At 44.2% G+C, this 20,968-nt stretch overlaps 1 long non-coding RNA gene across 1 annotated transcript in view; it reads right to left on the bottom strand.

The window, feature by feature from the left end:
- The window catches only part of LOC311519998, a 167,206-nt gene extending 146,506 nt beyond the window's left edge, over positions 1 to 20,700 (bottom strand). Inside the window, exons 1-2 of the long non-coding RNA XR_014711442.1 lie at positions 20,653 to 20,700; positions 18,950 to 19,171 (exon numbers count right to left, since the gene is read on the bottom strand). This is a non-coding gene — a long non-coding RNA (uncharacterized lncRNA). The remainder of the gene's footprint in view (positions 1 to 18,949; positions 19,172 to 20,652) is intronic.
- Between the last annotated feature and the right edge of the window lie 268 nt (positions 20,701 to 20,968).

The raw sequence follows: 20,968 nt of genomic DNA, 5'->3' as shown, positions 1-20,968 counted from the left end.
TACCACATTGTGAAACATTGGGATGCCTGGATATCAGGAGCAAGTGTTGAATCTCCAGTAAATTTGCCCTTCCTAATGCAAATGGAACAATTCTTAGAGGGTGTTCCTGAGGAAATAGAAAGATACATCCTAGACGGGAAACCCAAAACTGTAATCAAGGCAGGAGAGATTGGAGCCAGATGGGTGGAGGTGGCAGAGAAGAAGAAAACTGGTCGCAGTTGGAGCGGAGACCAGAAGGGACCACCCCAGACCACACCCTATTCCCGGGGGCCGCCCAAAGCCCCACCTACCTCCCAAAGAACCCTCCAGACCCCTTATCGTCCCACTACCCCGTTCTCCAGCAACCGTCCTCGCCCCAGTGACCCGTCAGCTGGACGATGTTTTAAATGTAACGAGCTGGGGCATGTAAAGGCCAACTGCCCCAAGAACCCCAACAGATTACAGTTCATTGCACCGGAATCACACCAGAGGTCCACAGGCCCAGATACCTCCCAGATACCCTTGGAGCGGAGGGAAACTGTGAGTGTGGGCGGGAAGAAGGTCACCGCGTGGAGGGACACCGGAGCACAAGTGTCAGCTATCCATGCTTCCTTAGTGGACCCCAATTTAATCAACCCTGAGATCCAAGTGACGATTCAACCCTTCAAGTCCAACTCTTTCAATTTGCCTACAGCCAAGTTGCCTGTCCAGTACAAGGGCTGGTCAGGAATGTGGACTTTTGCAGTCTATGATGATTATCCCATCCCCATGCTGTTGGGGGAAGACTTGGCCAATCATGTGAAGCAGGCCAAGAGGGTGGGAATGGTCACCCGCAGCCAGGCTAAACAAGCCGTGAGGCCTAGCTCTGTTCCGGAAACTTCTATCAGGACCCAGTCAGAGGTGATGGACCCGGACCCCAGGCCAATGTCTGCAACAGCAGTAGTGGATCCAGTCCCAGAGACCCAGACGGAACCAGTCCCAGAACCGGAACCAGCCAAACAACCAACACCAGACCCCGTGCCAGCACTGAATCCAGTACTTGCAACCTCAACACCACAGGGCCCCACCGAACCTGAACTGGCAGCAGCCGATAACCCTACACAAGAGGCTCAGCCGGAGCCTGAATCCCAACATAGTGCACCAGCGGAGAGCGGTTCACAGTCAACAGAAACAGCTCCATCCCCTATATCGCTTCCAGAGGGACCAAGCCTATGTCCCCAATCCAATGAGGAACTGATGTCTCCAGCATCAAGGGAACAGTTCCAGACCAAACAGGAAGCAGATGAAAGCCTCCAGAGAGCTTGGACGGCGGCACGGAGCAACCCACCGCCTCTCAGCTCTTCTAATCGATCCAGGTTTGTTGTAGAAAGAGGACTTTTATACAAGGAAACTCTTTCTGGGGGACACCAGGAAGACTGACATCCTCAGAGACAGTTGGTAGTTCCAACTAAATACCGGGCCAAGTTCTTGAGCTTAGCCCATGATCACCCTAGTGGCCATGCTGGGGTGAACACGACCAAAGACCGTTTGGGGGGGTCATTCCACTGGGAGGGAATGGGCAAGGATGTTTCTACCTATGTCCAGTCTTGTGAGGTGTGCCAAAGAGTGGGAAAACCCCAAGACCAGGTCAAAGCCCCTCTCCAGCCACTCCCCATCATTGAAGTTCCATTTCAGCGAGTAGCTGTGGATATTCTGGGTCCTTTTCCGAAAAAGACACCCAGAGGAAAGCAGTACATACTGACTTTCATGGATTTTGCCACCCGATGGCCGGAAGCAGTAGCTCTAAGCAACACCAGGGCTAAAAGTGTGTGCCAGGCACTAGCAGACATTTTTGCCAGGGTAGGTTGGCCCTCCGACATCCTCACAGATGCAGGGACTAATTTCCTGGCAGGAACTATGAAAAACCTTTGGGAAGCTCATGGGGTAAATCACTTGGTTGCCACTCCTTACCATCATCAAACAAATGGCATGGTGGAGAAGTTTAATGGAACTTTGGGGGCCATGATATGTAAATTCGTAAATGAGCACTCCAGTGATTGGGACCTAGTGTTGCAGCAGTTGCTCTTTGCCTACAGAGCTGTACCACATCCCAGTTTAGGGTTTTCCCCATTTGAACTTGTATATGGCCGTGAGGTTAAGGGGTCATTGCAGTTGGTGAAGCAGCAATGGGAGGGATTTACACCTTCTCCAGGAACTAATATTCTGGACTTTGTAACCAACCTACAAAACACCCTCCGAACCTCTTTAGCCCTTGCTAAAGAAAACTTACAGGATGCTCAAAAAGAGCAATAAGCCTGGTATGATAAACATGCCAGAGAGCGTTCCTTCAAAGTAGGAGACCAGGTCATGGTCTTAAAGGCGCTCCAGGCCCATAAAATGGAAGCATCGTGGGAAGGGCCATTCACGGTCCAGGAGCGCCTGGGAGCTGTTAATTATCTCATAGCATTCCCCACCTCCAACCGGAAGCCTAAGGTGTACCATATTAATTCTCTAAAGCCCTTTTATTCCAGAGAATTAAAGGTTTGTCAGTTTACAGCCCAGGGAGGAGACGACGCTGAGTGGCCTGAAGGTGTTTACTACGAAGGGAAATGTGCTGGTGGTGTGGAAGAGGTGAACCTCTCCATGACCCTTGGGCGTATGCAGCGACAGCAGATCCAGGAGCTGTGCACTAGCTACGCGCCAACGTTCTCAGCCACCCCAGGACTGACTGAACGGGCATACCACTCCATTGACACAGGTAATGCTCACCCAATTAGGGTCCAACCTTACCGGGTGTCTCCTCAAGCTAAAACTGCTATAGAACGGGAGATCCAGGATATGTTACAGATGGGTGTAATCCGCTCCTCTGAAAGTGCATGGGTATCTCCAGTGGTTCTAGTTCCCAAACCAGATGGGGAAATACGTTTTTGCGTGGACTACCGTAAGCTAAATGCTGTAACTCGCCCAGACAACTATCCAATGCCACGCACAGATGAACTATTAGAGAAACTGGGACGGGCCCAGTTCATCTCTACCTTGGACTTAACCAAGGGGTACTGGCAGGTACCGCTAGATGAATCTGCCAAGGAAAGGTCAGCCTTCATCACACATCTCGGGCTGTATGAATTTAATGTACTCCCTTTCGGGCTGCGAAATGCACCCGCCACTTTCCAAAGACTTGTAGATGGTCTCCTAGCGGGATTAGGAGAATATGTAGTCGCCTACCTTGACGATGTGGCCATATTTTCGGATTCCTGGGCAGACCACCTGGAACATCTACAAAAAGTCCTTGAGCGCATAAGGGAGGCAGGACTAACTGTTAAGGCTAAGAAGTGTCAAATAGGCCTAAACAGAGTGACTTACCTTGGACACCAGGTGGGTCAAGGAACTATCAGCCCCCTACAGGCCAAAGTGGATGCTATCCAAAAGTGGTCTGTCCCAAAGTCAAAGAAACAGGTTCAATCCTTCTTAGGCTTCGCCGGTTATTACAGACGATTTGTACCACACTACAGCCAAATCGCTGCCCCACTGACAGACCTAACCAAAAAGAAACAGCCAAATGCTGTTCAGTGGACCGGAAAGTGTCAGAAGGCCTTTAACAAGCTTAAAGCGACACTCATGTCTGACCCTGTACTAAGGGCCCCAGACTTTGACAAACCGTTCCTAGTAACCACAGATGCGTCCGAGCGTGGTGTGGGAGCAGTTTTAATGCAGAAAGGACCTGATCAAGAATTCCACCCTGTAGTGTTTCTCAGCAAAAAACTGTCTGAGAGGGAAAGCAACTGGTCAGTCACTGAAAAAGAATGTTACGCCATTGTCTACGCTCTGGAAAGGCTACGCCCATATGTTTGGGGACGGCGTTTCCACCTGCAAACCGACCATGCTGCACTGAAGTGGCTTCACACCGTCAAGGAAACTAACAAAAAACTTCTTCGGTGGAGTTTAGCTCTCCAAGATTTTGATTTCGACATCCAACACATCTCAGGAGCTTCTAACAAAGTGGCTGATGCACTCTCCCGTGAAAGTTTCCCAGAATCAACTGGTTAAAATCGTCCTTGAGATGTGGAAAATATTGTTAGTCTTTATGTACTTGGTAGTATATTTAGAGATGCATGTGTCTTATTAACTCTGTTTTTCCTAGAGCTCCAGGAAGAAATCCCAGCCAGTGTTTCACCCTAGCTGAGATTTGGGGGGCGTGTCATAAATATAAAGGGAAGGGTAAACCCCTTTGAAATCCCTCCTGGCCAGGGGAAAGCTCCTCTCACCTGTAAAGGGTTAAGAAGCTAAAGGTAACCTCGCTGGCACCTGACCAAAATGACCAATGAGGAGACAAGATACTTTCAAAAGCTGGGAGGAGGGAGAGAAACAAAGGGTCTGTGTCTGTCTGTATGCTGGTCTTTACCGGGGATAGACCAGGAATGGAGTCTTAGAACTTTTAGTAAGTAATCTAGCTAGGTATGTGTTAGATTATGATTTCTTTAAATGGCTGAGAAAAGAATTGTGCTGAATAGAATAACTATTTCTGTCTGTGTATCTTTTTTGTAACTTAAGGTTTTGCCTAGAGGGGTTCTCTATGTTTTTGAATCTAATTACCTTGTAAGATATCTACCATCCTGATTTTACAGGGGGGATTTCTTTATTTCTATTTACTTCTATTTTTTATTAAAAGTCTTCTTGTAAAAAACTGAATGCTTTTTCATTGTTCTCAGATCCAAGGGTTTGGGTCTGTGGTCACCTATGCAAATTGGTGAGGCTTTTATTCCAACATTTCCCAGGAAAGCGGGGGGTGCAAGTGTTGGGAGGATTGTTCATTGTTCTTAAGATCCAAGGGTCTGGGTCTGTAGTCACCTAGGCAAATTGGTGAGGCTTTTTACCAAACCTTGTCCAGGAAGTGGGGTGCAAGGTTTTGGGAAGTATTTTGGGGGGAAGGACGCGTCCAAACAGCTCTTCCCCAGTAACCAGTATTAGTTTGGTGGTGGTAGCGTCCAGTCCAAGGACAACGGGTGGAATATTTTGTACCTTGGGGAAGTTTTGACCTAAGCTGGTAAAGATAAGCTTAGGAGGTTTTTCATGCAGGTCCCCACATCTGTACCCTAGAGTCCAGAGTTGGGGAGGAACCTTGACACACCCCTAGGTCCTTTTCCGCAGAACTGCTGCCTAGCCATTCAGTCCCTAGTCTGTAGCTGTGCATTGGGTTCTTCTGTCCTAAGTGCAGGACCCTGTACTTATCCTTATTGAACCTCATCAGATTTCTTTTGGCCCAATCCTCCAATTTGTCTAGGTCCCTCTGTACCCTATCCCTCCCCTCCAGCGTATCTACCACTCCTCCCAGTTTAGTGTCATCTGCAAACTTGCTGAGGGTGCAATCCACACCATCCTCCAGATCATTTATGAAGATATTGAACAAAACCGGCCCCAGGACCGACCCCTGGGGCACTCCACTTCTTGTGATACAAATCATAGTATGAACTATATGAAAGGGTCACTTCACTCATCCCTGAGATTAAAATTGGCTCCTGTAGTAGTAACAAAATCCAAGAATTTAGGGTAGTTAGTGAATAGGAATATCATAGCCAATAGAAACCATAGTGGGAGTTTTAAAAGGCAGAATTTAGTTTTGCAAATTGGAGTGTGCTCTGGACAATGGGTTTAAGGATACTGAGAAACCCTGCTTGTGAGCTTAGTTTTATGTCTTATCCAAAAGACAGCACCTTGAGCAGTGCAGTACCCACAAACATTATGGTGGAACATTAATAAGCATGTACCCTACTAAGTCACTCCTTGTTCCTCTACTCTGGTGTCAGTGGGAGTAGCTGGCTTAGCTTTCAAGACCTGAAAGTATCAGCTGGAGCTGTGCCAATGACTGATTTGTCAGTTCACTGTCAATTCCAAAATATTGTAAAACAAAAATTCATTTTGTATTGACCTGAAAACCAGTTTTCAATTTTTTTTAGTGAATTCAAACATTTTTTTATATATGTTTTGGGTTGAATAAAACATTTTGTTTTACCCAGAAGTAATAATAATGTTTTGTTTCAGTTATGATCTTTTTTCAAAATATTTGATATTTTTTCCTAAAATGTAAGTAAATTTCAAAACAAAAAGTGGTTTTAAATTAAATATGTATCATTTAAAAAATCAAACCCAAAGGTTTTAATTTTTCAGATTTTTTGGGGGGTGGGGGAGTGTTGTGTGGGATGGCTCACAAAGACAATTTAGCAAATGCAACATGAATTCACAGAATGTTTCAGTTGACCCAAATTTGCATGTTTTGCTGCAAAAACTTTGACCCAGCTGGAGCACCAACACAGCCTTTGTAAACATGACTTCCCTGGATCTGAGCCGTAAACAGCCTCTTATCTATTTGCACTAATATTTCATGCCATTTAGTCATTCTGCGTGTTACTGACATTGGTCAATATAAATAGCTATTGGATGGTGGATTGCAATAAGACCATTAATATATCCGTGCATTTTTTTTTCTGTTGCGGTCACAGCTGTTTCAAGACTGTCATTTACAAATGGATGCATTCATTCTGTAGCTAATTGTTCTGTTGAAATTCTTTGGGTAGTGACATTAGTTGGATTGAAAATAGAAGCAATTAGCAAGAGAGGTATTGTGATTGCAGCATGCTTCCAAACGCTCCATCCTGGAGGCAATGGCAACAAGCCCAAAGGCACACTGGTTACTTTGTTTTTTTCCTGCACCTTTTGTTTTTTAATAAGTTAAATCAAAACTGAACCAAAAGGGAAGAAATATTTCTTGACATAGATAAAATTGTAATTCCCCTGTTTCTGCTGAAGTTAGATTCAAATCAGCTAAAAAAACTTGTTTTTAATGACACTAATGATCTGGAAAAGGGATTAAACAGTGAAGTGGTAAAGTTTTCAGATGATACAAAATTATTCAATCCAAAATTGACTATGAAGCATTACAGGGGGAGCTCACAAACCTGGGTAACTGGGCAACAAAATGGCTGACTGAAATGTAACATTGATAGGTGAAAAGTAATTTACATTGGAAAAAATTGTCTCAAATTCACATATAAAACAACGAGGTCTAAATTAGCCGTGACCACTCAATAAAGAGATCTTGAAGTCACCATGGTTAGTTCTCTGAAAACTTCAGCTCAGTGTGCAACAGCAGCCAAAAGGGCTAATACAACTTTAGGACCTATTAGGAAAGGGATGGAAAATAAGACAGAAAACATCATAATGCATTATGTAAATCTATGGTGTTTTCACACCTTGAATACTGTGTCCAGTTCTGGTTACACCATCTCAAAAAAGAGATGTTCAAGGGTATGGAATGGCTTCCATATTAGGAGAGACTGAAGTGATTACAGCTGCTTAGCTTAGAGAAGAAATGACTAAGGGGGGATATGACAGAGGTCTATAAAATCACGAATGGTGTGGAAAAAGTGAATCGAGAAGTGTTATTCACCCTTTCCCACAGTAGGAAAGGGGACACCTGATGAAATTAATGGGCAGCAGGTTTAATACAAACAAGAGGAAGTATGTTTTTTCACACAACACACAATTAATCTGTGGAACTCACTGTCATGGGATGTTGTGATAGCTAAAAGAATAACGGAGTTCAAAAAGGAACTGGATAAATTCATGGAGGATAGGTCCACCAAGGGCTATTAGCAAGGATGGTCAGCAGTGCAACCTCTTGCTTGGGGTGACCCTAAACCTCTGACTGCCAGAAGCTGGGAGAGGAGGGCTGATGGATCACTCCAACTACTCTGTTCTACACATTCCCCCTGAAGTTCAGGCCCTAGCCACCGTCAGAGCCAGTATACTGGGCTAGATAGACCATTGGTCTGAGCCAGTTATTATGTGCTTATGACCTTATGTTCTTATGGCTGTTCTTTTGTTCTTAAGAAAAAATGTGTTTAATTTTGCTTCCACTGCACTGAAAGAAATCTCAGAGTCGAGCAGCAGAGTTCGGAGGAAATAGCTTGTGACAAACATATTTGACAAATACTTAAAATGCTGCATTATTCATTGGGATGTACTATGGGTTCAAAGAGCTCTCCATCTATGTATATATGAAACAAGTATTTGTTAGGTAAAGGGCCAGGAGATGGCAATCAAAAATATGGAGCATAGTACCTGGGTTTACAAGACCAATAAAGTGTGTGGACTGCAAATAACTTCCTTTTGTACAGCTCTTTACATCATCTCTTAACACTGGGTGGTGTTGAGGCAGTGTTGAGCCAGGTTATGCTACCATCCTCTTTGCCTCAATTCTCACATAGGGCTGGATTGTCAGAGCTCTAATGTGCTGTACAGGATCATAACCCCACTTCACCCACTTAATTTCCCAGTTAAGCCTTTGCTCAGTGTGTTATTTGGCCTAGCAAGTGGGTGGAGAGGGATGGGCAGTGGGAGGAGCCCTTCACTCTGGCCAGTAGCTGGCTGAATACAAAGGGGGAAGGAATAGGCTACTCCAAGGAAAGGGGTGAAGTAATGTACTCTCTCCGCAGAGCTAAGGGGGGAGCAGAGGAAGACTTGTGACTGACATAATTAGTCCTCTAGTTTGATCCTGGGATGGAGAAGCTACATGCTTCCTGTATGGGTCAGACCATAAAGGGACAATCTAGTCCCTAATAATTTACCTCCAAGAATTGAAAAATAATTCAGCTGGCTCACTGTTAAGGGATGTTTGGGATTATAAACATTGAAGGAAGATCAACAGAAGGGCTATTTTGAAGATTACAGAAGTGCAATTGTCTCCTCCAGAAAAGAGATGAAAAATTAGGCCTGATTGAGTGTCTATAAGTAATATAGCTGTTTGAATAGCTATAAGTTATCTGCATTGTTAGATATTCATAAGTAGAGCTGCTTAGGGAATTTAGTGTATTTTCAGCTAAAAGTGTCAATGAAAATGAAAATATTCTGTTTCTGTTGACATTTTTTGTGAAATATTTCACATACACACACCCTGAATCTACTGATTCCGCTCCCCCCCCCCCCCCCCCAGTTTTTGAAAACCAAGATGTCCAGTTTTTGTTTTTTGGACAAGCCTCCCACCACTGTTTTCCAAGAGCAGAGAAGGTTTCTTGAGACAATTTCAATTTTTTTTGTTGATAAAGAATTGCAACCAATTTTATTTAGTTTATTCACAAAAATGCTGGCGTCCCAAATGTTTTACATATGTTAGCAGGAATGACTATTGTGTAGGAAATCTGTTTCAGACCGTTTATTCGGGTTTCTTTCTCTGCTGTTCACTATGGTGCTTATTCATCAATGACTTAAGCTTAAAGTTACACCCACTATTATGCGTAGTCCCATTAAAGCCATTGGGACTACTCATAGCTGTAAAGTTACACATATGCTTTAATACTCTGCTGAACTGAGGCCTATTCACCTGCTTAAAATCTTTCAGTCATTTGGTCATGGAGCAGAAACAACACCAGCCTCACAAGACAAATAAAGAACAGCCAAAATAAACTATTCATGACTAGAAGAACCTATATAGAACAGAACTTAGTGAGAAAAATTTTAAAATTGAGTGTGAGGGGTCACTCACTTACCAGTGTGCCCCCTCGTGGCTGAGCATGGTGTAGCAACCTCTTCATCTCTGGTGCCCCTGTCAATGGTCACTCCACGCCTGGGCTAGTTTGCCTCTTTTTCATGACTCAGTCCTCCAACCAAGTTGCTTATAGTCCCACCTCTTCTAAGATAATAAAGAGTCCAATAAAGCAGAAGTCTAATGACCCTGAGACAGGCCTTCAGTCCCATGTTGGGTTGAACCATCCTTGTCCCCCTTTGTGCCAGGGATTTTTTTACTCCCTTTCTGGGGAGAGTTGGTAGCAGAACTCAGGTCCTCTGTCTCCATTGGCTTCAGGCCCAGGCATTTGTATTAGACAGCCAGGGTCTGCTTGTGTACACTCACTGATCCTTCCCTGGATCACTTCCTACCTTCAGGCTGATACAGAGTCCCCTGAGGCTGCCTGGCAGCATTCAGCCCCCTACAGGGTAGGCATCCTCCAGCTATATAGGAGGTTTCTCCCTAAGTTCCTTTTCCTGGGATCTCAGCTCAGCTCCTCTTTTCTAGGTGCTATAGGATGGAGATTAGAAGTGAAATCTGACTCGACAGGACTGCCATGGTTCCTGCTCCAAATTGTTCTGATAATAAACTAGTCCTTTTTGTGAAACAGAAGAGAGAAGAATGGAAACAAGCTGATTCAGCCATTCGGTAAGAATCAAACTGAGAATCAATTCCTGGTGTAGCTGATGTGGTAGAAGAAAATTGTACTTGATTAGAGGCCAAACTTCGAAATATCTGACCTGCTAGGCACTTATAGCTCCCTGTAGGAATCAACTGCAAAATTCCCATTGACTTCAATGAGAGCAGGATCAGGCCCATAGATTTTGACTTGCAACTGTTCAGCACTGTTTAGGATTTAGGTCTAGGAAAACTAAGGCCTAGAGTAAGTAGTAAGACTCATAATTAATCATGGAACTGACTGGGCTACAAATTTTTAAAGGAAGAGCTGTGGTATTTCCAAGCAGAACAGAGCGCTAGAGCAGTGAGTCATCTAAATTAATAGATAATAGGAATCACCAAGGTTAGCTGAGACCTTTGGTCTTAGAAACCATTGTGATTATGGTTGTTTGTAGCTGACTGTATGTGCCTTTAAGCCTTCATGAGATAGTCTGAAGCCAAAATTTGAAGTCCTGCACATTTAAATACTACAGCAGTAGAATTAGGATGAACATGAGCAAATATTCCTAGTACAACAGCCAAATTCAAAACACCACATAAAAAGGAGAAAGCTGCTTCAGTCTGCCAAAGAAATAACTGCACCATAATTTCTGAACTCCAAAATAAGAGAGAGGGCATGATAGCTGATAGAGAAGACTTTGGAGGTAAAAATGACTACATAATCCAAATGGTGTTTGACTGCAGTGATATCACATGGAAGGGACAGACATTAGATGCTGTATTTCCTATTAAATCAGTGTGCCTCAGTGCCTAGCAAGAATGATAATTAGCTTGTAATGCTGGGCTATGCCTCTCTTCTCTGTTTAAGAAGAATATACTAGCACATCCCCACCAGAGTGAAATCCAGAATGAAATCTACATTTTGAACTGTTGCTAAATTTGGCGGGTGGATTTTCTTCTCTTTTTTTTTCTCACTTTTTTTCCTCCCCCAGTTCAGGATGATACGCTTTAGTTTAAATTGGGATCTGGCAATTTTCCAAAGACTAACAGCTAGTTTGCTGAGACAACACTGAAGGCATTTGGCTGCTTATCTAAATGATGTTCCAGTTTCCAGTGAAAGGAAAGGATTCCAGAGCTAAATGTGTTTAGCTTAGTGAAAAGGCAGTTAAGAGGGTATTAAATCACTGTTTACAAGTACTTATGAGGGATGCAGGGCACTGGGACAGGGCATTTTTCTATTACAGAGAAAGGACAGAATTCATGGAAATGTGCTTTTTTAGCTGACACTTACTATTACTACTACTCCACATATATATAAACTCTTCCGAAAAGGTCATAGGGGAGGGATGCTTTGGGAAGCAAAGTTATACTCATGTTAATTTTAGAATTTCTACGGTATTCATATACTATTGCTATGGATATGACTAAAGTCATTAGCACATGGAAATCAAAGTAAATAGTGGGGCCAGATAGTACAAATAGAACAAATTCTGCACTGATTTATTTCCAATGCAAACTTACTGATGTCAAGATGAAGAGCAGAATTTGATGCATTCAGTTGAAGATTCATTTTATTTGTAGTCCCTTTAAAAATCTGACTCTAAGTGCCTGGGTCAATCTGAAAATGGAAATCAGGCATCTAAGTCATTGTGAGCCTTTTCAAAATGTTAGCTGTGAACTGAAAAATGAAGACTTCACGAGTAATTTGCTGATCCAAATATGGTCAGTGATGTCCAGCTTGCCGCCTGGGTTTTAAAGTCATTTTAGCTCTGCAGTGCTTCACTAGAACTTAAATCCAACTGACATATGGAGATTTGGTGAAGCAGAAATCTATGGCAGCCAGTAGAAGCAGCTACAGAAGCAGCCAAAGCAGGGGCATGTAGACATTCAAAGAACTGGCTATAGCCTTGATTGGCCATTCTTTTCCCTGTGCTAATCGGCTCTTTGCTCCAACCCTCTCCCTTGCTCCCTCTCCTCAACTCATTTTCACTCCACAGCTGCCCCTTTACTCTTCTCTCTCCTGCCTTGTTTGTCTCACTCCCTTCTCTTCAGCGTCCGTTCACTTTTCTTTCCATTTAGCTGATCCTCTTCTAACTAACCCTCTCCCCCCAAATGGCGCACTAACATGATGCTTTCTGCCCTCCCGTTGCTCCCTCTGCTTGCGTCCTGCCCCTTCCTCCACCCTGTGTCTGTCGTGTCTGTTTAAATTGTCAGCTACTCTGTGTTTGGGCAGTGCCTTGCACAATGGGGCCCCTTTCTCCGTTGGTCCTTAGGCACTAGTGTAATAAGCATGATTAGTAATAATAGTTGACTATATGCATAAAGACACTACAGCACTGATGAACCAGCTACCCAGCTGTGAGGGTTTTATTTAGTGCCAGAGACAGCTGCAATAGATAAGACTTTATATATACAGGCTTGTAAGTGTCCTTGGGGCTATGGAATGGACCCATATATCCAGTGAGATACCAGTACTAAAGGAGAGTGTTTCCTGAAATGGAAGTAATTTATGTATCAGAAATGTGTAGATGCTGCATGATCAGAAAATGCATAAACTTCTGCGCAAGGTGTCCATGGGCATCAATAGGTGTCAATAGACTTTACTGCTGTTGGAGAGATTTTGAGAACACGGGGGGGGGGGGTGTTGGCAAGTCGGTTATTTAATGTTTCTCTTTAGTTACCCAGGGCAGGCAATGGCCATGTTAAGTAACATTTCCCACCACACATGTACCAGTGGTCGCCTCTCTCAGTAATTATTAACTAGAGCCGTGCGGAGAAAGGTAATTCAGTTTCATGGAGGATTTTGATATTCAAAAAAATCTGGGTTTGTTCTGACTAGGAATGAAAGACGCAAAGTTTGAAATTCTTTATGACAGGGAAAGCCCTGGGGACCCTGACTTGAAGTCAGTCTACCTGGATGTCTGTTTGGGGATAGGTTTCAGAGTAACAGCTGTGTTAGTCTGTATTCGCAAAAAGAAAAGGAGTACTTGTGGCACCTTAGAGACTAACCAATTTATTTGAGCATGAGCTTTCGGGAGCTACAGCTCACTTCATCGGATGCATACCGTGGAAACTGCAGAAGACATTATATACACACAGAGACCATGAAACAATACCTCCTCCCACCCCACTGTCCTGCTGGTAATAGCTTATCTAAAGTGATCATCAAGTTGGGCCATTTCCAGCACAAATCCAGGTTTTCTCACCCTCCGCCCCCCCCCCCCCAACTCACTCTCCTGCTGGTAATAGCCCATCTAAAGTGACCACTCTCTTCACAATGTGTATGATAATCAAGGTGGGCCATTTCCTTCACAAATCCAGGTTCTCTCACTCCCTCACCCCCCTCCAAAAACCACACACACAAACTCACTCTCCTGCTGGTAATAGCTTATCCAAAGTGACCACTCTCCCTACAATGTGCATGATAATCAAGGTGGGCCATTTCCAGCACAAATCCAGGTTTTCTCACCCCCCCACCCCCATACACACACAAACTCACTCTCCTGCTGGTAATAGCTTATCTAAAGTGATCATCAAGTTGGGCCATTTCCAGCACAAATCCAGGTTTTCTCACCCTCCACCCCCCCACACACAAACTCACTTTCCTGCTGGTAATAGCAGACATTGGAAGCTTTGGGGCTGGTGACTCTGAGGCAGTCTGCACAGCTGGCTGCGCTAGGATCACAAACACTGGAAGCCAAGGTTGCCAAGAAGCCAGGCAGCTTTAAAAAGCTGCCTGGTTTCTGGAGGAACATCATCAAAATTGAACTGTTTCTGTAGAGCAGTTCAGACAAAGAAGTGTTTAGTTGGAAATTTTCCAGCTAACTTAATATGAACTATGGCACTGTGACACTCTCCTCGGGACCCTCAGAACTGTAAGCCACTGTGGTCTCCCTCTGCCTTAGCAAGAACTTCAGGGAGAGTGCACAGTCAGGGGTGGGGTGTATCTGTGTATAATGCTAAGCGTGTTGGTTAGGTTAATGACAGGTTTCAGAGTAGCAGCCGAGTTAGTCGGTATCCGCAAAAAGAACAGGAGTACTTGTGGCACCTTAGAGACGAACAAATTTATTAGAGCATAAGCTTCCGTGGGCTACAGCCCACTTCATTGGATGCATAGAATGGAACATATAGTAAGAAGATATATATATATATATAAATATATATATATATATATACATACAGATAAGTTGGAAGTTGCCATACAAACTATGAAAGGCTAATTAGTTAAGATGAGCTATTATCAGCAGGAGAAAAAAACTTTTGTAGTAATAATCAAGATGGCCCATTTATACAGTTGACAAGAAGGTGTGAGGATACTTAACTTAAAGAAATGGATTCAATATGTAATGGCCCAGCCACTCCCACTCTCTATTCAAACCCAAGTTAATGGTATCTAGTTTGCATATTAATTCAAGCTCAGCGGTTTCTCATTGGAGTCTGTTTTTGAAGCTTTTCTGTTGCAAAATTGCCACCCTTAAGTCTGTTACTGAGTGGCCAGAGAGGTTGAAGTGTTCTCCTACCATTTTTTGACATCAGGAATCATAACAATCATAAGCTTTTGAGCTTACACAGAGCTTTTCCTCAGGTCTGGGAAAGGTCTCAGAGTGTTACAGTGAAAAACAAGATGGAACAGATTGTTTAGAATAAGTAGTAGAATATGTAGACTTGGGACAGTTCAACAATTTTGAAAAAAAAAAATTCAAGTGGAAGATTTGTCTAAACCTACTCTGACCGGCAAACATTTGACGATTTGCATTTTCCAGTGCAAAAAAAAAATTGTTAGAAAGTTCCCAACCACCTGTAGTTACAGCTTCCTTATTCTATGGGTTGGTCTAAGCCAACCCTGGCATGACTTTGAGCATCCCAATAGCTACTTTAACCGTCCCATTGGTGTTGATATCTGAGGGGACATATGCCAGCTGAGGATGATAACTCCAACATGCCCCCAGCACTGCCCTCTCTCCTCGTGACATGCCCGCTCTGCTGGGGAGGGAAGGGTACTGGTGCAGGAGGCTGCCCCAGATGCTCTACATCAGCTGCAAGAGCTCCCCAAGTGGGTCAGATAATCTCAGCTGGTTAGTTATGGATGGAATTGGGGTCCTCTTGTGCAGCTTGAGTGGGGTAAAGGGACTGGATCAGACAAGAGAATCTGACCCATCCCGCCCCCCCCAATTTTACTGTTTTTAAGTATGTTTAATAGTTATGGAAAGAACTGAAGGTCTCTATCTACAGGGTCAGATTCTGGCACTACTGCTTATGCTGAATAGCAGCCTACTTCTCAAGCAACCCCACTGAAGCCAATGGAACTGTTCATGGAGTACAGTACCTTTCAACAGCAGCAAGGATATCAGATCACATTGCCCCATAGCAATCACAGTGTCTTCATGCGTAACATGCCTCAGGTGGCACGGGACCAGGATTCATCACTGAATTTGGTCCACTGGTTAGATCATTAGTTTCCCCAGACCAGGCCGGGTACTAACGGGGAATGAGACATGAATGATGATCCATGCCCTTCAGTCACTTTGTGAGCAGATGCAATGGAAGGTTCCCCACACTACCCAACCAATTGCCTCAGTCCTGGGCAGGAGGGACCACCTATAGGCAGTAGAAGGTAATTCAGCCTCTCAGATACTCTGTTGAGAACCAAGTATAACATGGGTACTTCCATGTGCTCTCAATTCACTAAAATATAAAATTGGAAAAACAAATATTTTGTAAAAAACAAACCAAAAAACAAACGAAACAAAACACTGGCTGGCTGGACTTGCTGCCAGAATCCTGGACTTGGATACACCAATCAGCAAAGGGAAAGCTGGTCTTTGAGAGGAGGGAAGGCTTTGTGGTTCAGGCACTAGACTGGGACTCAGGAAAGCTGTATTCCATTCCCAACCCTGACACAGGTTTTCTATGTGGCACTGAGCCAGTCAGTTATTCTCGCTGTTCTCCATCATAAAATGTAGATAATTGTATTTCTTTCTTTCACGTTTTTTCTGTCTCTTTAACTTGTAAGCTGTTGGGGGCATTGACTGTCTCAGACCGTGTCTCTGTACAGTGCCTAGCACAATGAAGCCATGACCTCAGTTGAAACAGGCTATACTGTAATACACATAATGGATCATAATACCAGAGTGCATAATTGTGTGCAGACTGACAGAGGCTTCACCACTGCAATGGAAGAAGCTGCAAGGACAACGTGAAAGCATTTAACAGATCGCCAGTGGACCATGGACAAGACTTTGAGAATGTCTTATATATATAAACTAGTATATGAAAATAATGTATTGGGAACAAGAGCTAAGGTGGAGGCGTTTACAAACCAGAAATAGTGACGTAGACAAATGCAAGAGGGTTAAGGCAATTAAAGAAGAAAATCATGGGGAAGACAAAATGAAGCTGCTAAGGAAGCGGGAAGGAACAAGAGGGTATATGTGCAATACTTTTAAATACAGACTACATTTTGTGTATGAGGTCCCTAGGTTTTTCCACTAGAAGACTCAAGTCCTGATTCTCCTCCCACTCATGCCCGTTTAAATCTTGATTAATTCTGCTGATGTCAATGTTGTTACATGAAGCTAAAATCGGTGTGAGATGAGACTCAGGTGATCAGTTCTGTGGATAATTCTTTGACTCAGGTAACTAGTTGGGGAAATGAATAAATATGTAAAGGGAATTTGATCAAAAAATGGCAGGGAGGAGCCGTAGAATCTAGAACTATATGAATAATTTCATGCTCAATGGAAGAATGTCAAATTTCATCTACTGGTGTTGTGTAACAAGGGAGAAATGCCAGCTTTTGAAAAATCGAGCAGCAGTCAGAGGCGAAGGGGGCAAATTGTCCATTCTGTTGTGTAAATGCACTTGGAGACTGGGGGACCAACCACCACCCAGGAACCAATATTTTACAGAGCCCCAAACAAAACAGGAATCTAGAGCCTGATGCCGAGCAATGCTGAGCCACTGCAACTCTCATTGAATTCTGTGGTGATAAAAGTATATATGTGGAGTCAGTCCACTGGTGGGTTCATGTTTAGCAGTTTGCTGATTGTTCTTTTAAAGATACTTGAAGTAGTGCTTGCCTGTCTGGCCTGTGTTTGTCAGCAAACCACATGGGTATTTTTCTAGAAGTAGCACACTGCCAGGAATGTGTTAAAGAAAAGACTGCTGAGGGGATTATCTAGCATTCTCTGGAAAAAAATCCCAGTTACTAGCAGGTCTGTATCAGTCTATGTCTACACTGCATTTCAAACCCACGTCAGCTAGTGTCAGAGCCCGGGTCTACAGACTTGGGCTCATGGGTCTTGTGCCACAGTGTAGCACCAGCTGTGTAGATGTTCAGGATCAGGCTGGAGCTTGGGCTCTGTAGCCAGGAGAGTAGGGTGGGCTTCAGGGCCCGAGCTCCACCCCGAGCTGCAATGTTTATGCAGCTGCTTTAAGCACCGTAGCACAACACAAAGTCGGTAGACCTAGGCTCTGACACTTGCTGTCACCTGTTTTAAAGAGCAGTGTAGACAAACCCTTAGGCAGTTACATGGCTCTCCATCACCACAGTACCTGAGCACTTCTCAATCTTTCATGTATCTGTCCTCACAACAGCCCGGCGAGGTAGGGCAATGCTATTATTCCCCTTTTACAGATGGGGACCTGAGGAAGAGAGAGACTAAGCCCTCAATCCTCAAAGGTATTTAGGCACTTAACTCCCATTGTTTTCAACAGAAGTTAGGAGCCTAAATGTCACTGAAGGCCTAAGAGATTTGCCCAGAGTAATGCAGGGTTTTCGTGGTGGAGCAGAAATTGGATGTGGATCTCCTGCAGCCCAGACTAACCCCCTAAGCACAAGCCAATGAATCATGTTCTTCTATATCAGTGGTTGTCAAACTTTTGTATTGGTGACCCCTTTCATACAGCAAGCTTCTGAGTGTGAAGCACTTATAACTTGAAAACACATTTTTAAAATATTTAACACTATTATAAATGCTGGAAGTAAGTCGGGGCTTGGGGATGGAGGCTGACAGCTCACGACCGCCCATGTCATAAGCTTGCAACCCCCAGAGGGTTCACAACCCCCAGTTTGAGAATCCCTGTTCTATATATTCCCCAAAGTGCTCTGGAACTTGTCCCCAGACTTTGGTCTGAGGAATAGATCTGATTTTTAAACTTTGTGCCCGGTTTAACTGTTAAAGGTCAGATTATCCCATATCTGCCAGGGGTGTCAATTTCCTGGGAAAAGCTAGTTTAGGGCGGGGAGCTGGTAAATATCATCTTAAACCCAGTTTGAACCGGAAAATGGGGAAAGATAATTGCATAAGTGTCCAGCAAGTTCAGCATGAATCTTTTCAAACTTTGGCTACATATATTCAAAATTGAGGAACAGGCTCAGTATCGCCACTGCATCAAAGTTGGTCTTCTGCTACCGGACGCTGCAGGGCCAAATGGGTCTGGAATGGTAATCTGCAACTCTACGTGCTTCTGATTGCTTAATGCTTCAAGCCTCCAGCTCTGCATTACTGTCATGTCCATATAATCAACTATTTATCTTTGTATAATAATGAAAAGTGTAATATGAGTCATGACATGTATAATTTCCTTGGGAAAATACCAAACCAAAAGGTATACAGACATTCCGATATTCAGTATTATAATTACACAGTAGAGGATCAGTATGACCACTGCCATTTTACTTTAATTGGAGTGGTGTATATTCCTAGATTGAGGTGGCAGTACCAAAAAGGTCTTGCCCTTTTTTTGCATCTTAAATAATGCCAACAAGAGGAAAATAAAGGGAGATTAAAGTCCATGAAAATGCATGCATACCTTCCAACTCTGCTCCTGAGTTCAGACTTTGAGGATGCCCGTCAGCCACAAACAAGTTTGGAAGCAGAAGAAACAACCGGGTCAGGATGCTCCTGTAATCATCTGACTGTTATGATTTTATACCACAGCCTTCTAGTGGACAGAATCAGCATCACTCAGCTGTGTGCAATAGGTCCTGTTCTGTAACAGTGGAGGATCTCCTTTAGCTCAAGTAGCAGGACCCTGTTGGAGCAAAAGGACTGGTGTGTTACCACAGCTCTCAGCAGGCTCCACATATCCATCTTGTGTAGCACAGAGATTTTGCAAAGTCTAAAATTGCTAGATGTCTAGGAATTTTTTAGTGTCATGTGATTCCTCTGCAGAGTACCCTGGACTGGGACTCAGGGGACCTGGTTGTTATTCCCAGTTTGGCTGCTGGGCTTCTGGGTGACCTGGGCCAAGTCACTTCACCTCTCTGTGTCTCAGTTTGGGGATAATAATGCTTACCTGCTTTGTAAAGTGCTTTGAGATCTGCTGATGAAAAGTGCTCTATAAGAGCAAAGTATTATTTGTATTAGCAATTGCAGCCCCCCACAGTCTTGCAGTGGCACATGCATTTTATCTTTTTTATTAAAGGTTAACTTTTCATTAAGTTTTCTTTTTCATACTGAAATACACAGAGGGATTAAAACATTAATACACACGATTTAAATTTTGTTTTATTCCCTCCTTGTATTTCAATCAGAGATGGAAAGACACAGCATCAAAGGGGATTAAATGTGATTAAAAAAAAGAGAACCATTTTCTCTTCAACATACATTAACCAGGAATGAAACGGAGTCCTTGCTTTAATTTATACAAAGTAGAAAATATATTTGGAAGCTTCCCCGCCCCCTTCAGTAAATAAATGGGTTTTTAACAAGGGGGAAAGGCCGCAGGGAGAATGTGGAATCATGCTTTAAAAGGAAGTTTGCTTTGAATATGAAAGGACAATTTACCAAAATGAATTAGCTCCTGGGATGAATTAGCATATGCCAGGTTTCAGACCAAAGCAAAATTTGTGTAGCTGAGGTCACCCTTCAGAGCCAGGGGTTTTTAGAACATACAGAACTTGCGAAACAACCAATGAAGCCTCACACCATTCCTATATTACCTACAATTATGATATGCCCATTTTACACATGCGTAACACTGAGGCATATAGGTTTTTGTAGTTAATATTATTCTAAAGCTGTCAGTGGCAGACTTAGAGTTAATGGGGCCCTGTGTGCTGCTTCATTTTTGCCCCCCCACCCCCTCCGGGACCCAGCCAAGAAAAAGAACATTCTTTCTTATCTCCCCCCCCCCCATTTTTCATTCTTTTTTTCTTCATCCTCCTTCTATATTATAAGTAATAGGAACTAAATGAAAATAAAGTGAGGTACTTTGATTGGGGCAGGGGGTTGAGGTTCAGGAGGGGGTGTGGGGGTCAAGCTCTGGGTGGGAGTTTGGGTGCTGGGTGCAGGCTCTGGACTGGGGCAGGGGGTTGGGGTGTGGGAGGGGTGTTGGCTCTGGGAGGAAGTTTGGGTGCGGGCTCTGGTCTGGGACTGGGGTTTGGGGTGTGTGAGGGGATGAGAGGTGCAGGCTCTGGGGAGGGCTCTGGGAGGAAGTTTGGGTGCAGGGTGCGGGTTTTAGGCTGGGGCAGGGGCTTGGGGTGCAGGAAGAGTCAGGGGAGTGGTGCTTACCTTGGGCGGTGTGGCTTCAAAAGTGACTGGCACACGCCTCTGGCAGTGGCTCCTATGCGGGGGGGGTTCGGGGGGGGGGAGTGTCTCTGTGCACCGCTGTCCGCAGGCACCTCCCCCGCAGCTCGCTTCGGCCACAGTTCCCGGATTTGGGAGCTGCGGAGTCGGCACTCGGGGAGGGGGCAATGTGCGGAGACATGCCCCCCCCAGGGGCCGCAGGGACATGCCGCCCGCTTCTGGGAGCGGGACGGCGCGGAGGGAGGGAGTCAGCATGGTCAGAGAGCCGCCTTAGCCCTACAGCGTTGCTCCTGGCACGTCT

Source organism: Lepidochelys olivacea (genome assembly GCF_965140295.1).
Source record: "Lepidochelys olivacea isolate rLepOli2 genome assembly, chromosome: 4".
Lineage (NCBI taxonomy): Eukaryota > Metazoa > Chordata > Testudines > Cheloniidae > Lepidochelys > Lepidochelys olivacea.
This window is presented reverse-complemented; position numbering and strand designations above follow the sequence as displayed.